The following is a 2,866-nucleotide window of genomic DNA, read 5'->3' as shown; positions in this document are numbered from 1 at the left end:
TATATATATATATATATATTTGTTTATGAAAGTTGATAGATGAATTATTTAATGTGAGCCCTTTACCTTTAAATTGATTCCTGTAAAACATGCCCACTCACTATAAACAGTTCACATTACCAAGTGGTATAAATTATTAAACAGGAATATATACCTTAGCCAAAAATTGACATATACAAGCCGTGTTTATACTGCCCTTTCTCAAAGTTAACTACCCTGCTCCATCTCCTGTTTTTCTATTTAAACACTTCCTTATTCCTTATAACCTTGTTCAAGTTCCGTCATACAAGAAACACAAACTGATAAACAATACCCTTTCTACAATCAATATGACCAAAACTGATACTACTACTCAACGACATCAAAACACGGACAACGTCCCTCCTGCTGGTATGTTACTAATTTCTGATGTTTTCGGCCTACGGCTAAGATTAATGGCGAACCCAGAATTATGAGGATCGTTTCTAAATCTTTTGGTTATTGATCGAGTTTATCTTTTATTATAGGGTCTTTAAGTTATAATCTTTTCATATTACGGAAATTTTTCGATGTAAACGTTCATGTCTACAAATTTTGAGGGGTCTGGAACTTTATGTATATGGTACCTTGGTTCGTCGTTTTATAGGGTTTGGATGTGATGTGTTTTATATGTGATCACTTGAGATTTAATGATTATGTGATGAACAGGTTACCCAACACTTGCTACACCAGAGGGGAAGATGAAGAAAAAGGGATTGTCCCGAACCAAACAGAGGGGTGAAAAAGGTTTCATTGAAGGATGGTATGTTTTCATCTGCGCCTTTCTAATACACGTTACTTCCTTTGTTCAATCTAATACTCCGTATTTGATAACTTTCAAGTGAATATTTTGCAAAATTTACATGAGCATGCACAAAAAAGGCTGAGATTTTGAGGGTGGATTGTGTAGTGTCGTGTTTTCTTCAATCAATATATTTTCTTGTATTTTCTTGATAGGATATAATTTTTGTTCATTTATGTCAAAATATTAATAGTCCCCGGTCTGTAGCATTTTCCATTAATAGTGAGCTGATGTATGGGCGAGTTATAGATTTTGCTTATGAATTTGTGTGTGGGGCTAATGTATTGTCCGTTTAACCATGTATTGCAGCCTTGCTACTCTGTGCTGCTGTTGGATTTGTGAAGAGTGTTGCTGCTAATTCCTTCCCTTCCAGTGTTTGGAGCCAAACCTTAATATTCCGCTTGTGTTAATTTGTCTTATTATTCTGATACTCTTCTATGTATAAAGGTTTCTGTCTTTCTATTATCGATCAGTGTGTGGGTGAATTTCAAAAATAAATTAAATATGTTTCTCATTGTCTTCAGTGGTCATTCGAGTCGTTGAAACTATTTCATGCAATTACACTAAGGCTATATTTGGTAAAATTACCTAAAAAAATTGCTGAAATCTGAAAAGATAGAACTACCTGAAAGAATCCCGAAAACTGAAAATGTAGCTGAAAACTGAAAACTGAAAAGCTGAAAATTACAGTTCAGCGACTGATAAAGTAATAGATTATATAAAAATGTTTTTGAATTATAGAAGCTTTTCTCCCAAGAAGTATACCTTCTTTGTCAGAAGATAAATCCCGACAAAAGGACATGTTCATGTATAATTTTTTTTTTTTTTTTTTTTTTTTTTTTTTTTTTGACAAAATTGTAAAAAAATAGGGTATTACAATCGCATGGCTTGTTTGGCCAACCCATGCGCTATAACGTTCAGACGCCTCGGAATAAAACTAAGACTTAAGCAATGAAAGAAACTAAGCCGATCACGAAGATCTGCAAGAATCCCCGCAATCATGTGATCCTCCTTTTCGAGCCCCGCAATTTGATTGATAAGCTGCAAACAGTCGGACGATAAGTCAATGTGAAGAAACCTCCTCTCCTGTGCCCATACCAAAACTTCTCTGATTCCTAACGCTTCTGCTTGCAATGCTGATTCGGCACTGTTGCGCACCTTCCTCCTCTCGAGCTCCTGCCCCGTATGGTCGAACGCAATCCACCCTACCGCCGCATCCAATCCCCGTACCCAGCTAGCGTCCACTTTGACCCTTACCACCGCGCAATTGCTGTGATTTCCAATAAGGCAGACGGGGTGTCCATTGCGTATAGCCTCCCTCTCTTCATACGACGAACCTTCTTCGGAAGCTTGTAGCAATGACAGAGGTTGCTTTGTGGGTGAGGAGTTGCACAGCATTTGTATTTTCTCCCTAACTGAATTATAAAAGCATCCCGTTATCGTAAACGAGTTCAAATCCAATTTCTGGAAAATGACGTTATTCCTTAACGCCCACAAACCCCACAGGACTGCCACAAAGGTAATCAAATTGTCCTCACTCCCTTCAGAATTGGACAAGTAACTTAACCAGTCATAAATCCAGTCCGAAATCGAAATACCTGCAGCACTTTCTACCCGGATGCCTAGGGTTGAACCCGCCCATAATCTTCGAGTGAGGCTACAGTCGCGAAAGAGATGTTCCACTGTTTCAATGCATTTCTGATCGCCTCTGCACATACTACAGTAAGGATCAACATCCAGCTTTCGTTTAAGGAACTCACTCCCGGTGGGTAAAGCCTTCACAATGATCTTCCAGAGAAGTATTTTCCAAACCATAGGGAGTGGTAAATGCCATAGCGTTTTCCTACAGAACTCCCTTCCCCGATCATTGATTCTTGTTCATGTATAAATTGAAGGCATTGTTTAGCATTTACTTGTAACTTAAATATATATCCTTTGAAAGAAAAATCAAAAAATCATAATTTTTAACCAAAAACGATCTGAAAGTCCATGAAGATGTCAGAATTTGGCTTAAAAACGCCGACCCTACTTTTCAGTCTTGTTTAG

General features: G+C 37.7%; 1 long non-coding RNA gene across 1 annotated transcript; it reads left to right on the top strand.

Annotated features, from left to right (window-relative positions):
- Positions 1-218: 218 nt before the first annotated feature.
- Positions 219-1,343, top strand: LOC141600444 (uncharacterized). The gene is made up of 3 exons (XR_012524320.1): positions 219-390; positions 688-781; positions 1,130-1,343. It is a non-coding gene; the product is annotated as an uncharacterized LOC141600444 (long non-coding RNA).
- Positions 1,344-2,866: the final 1,523 nt, after the last annotated feature.

The sequence above is a fragment of the Silene latifolia genome, chromosome 9 (genome assembly GCF_048544455.1).
Source record: "Silene latifolia isolate original U9 population chromosome 9, ASM4854445v1, whole genome shotgun sequence".
Classification (NCBI taxonomy): domain Eukaryota; kingdom Viridiplantae; phylum Streptophyta; class Magnoliopsida; order Caryophyllales; family Caryophyllaceae; genus Silene; species Silene latifolia.
The sequence above is the reverse complement of the archived record's forward strand: the minus strand, read 5'-3'. Positions and strand labels throughout refer to the sequence as shown.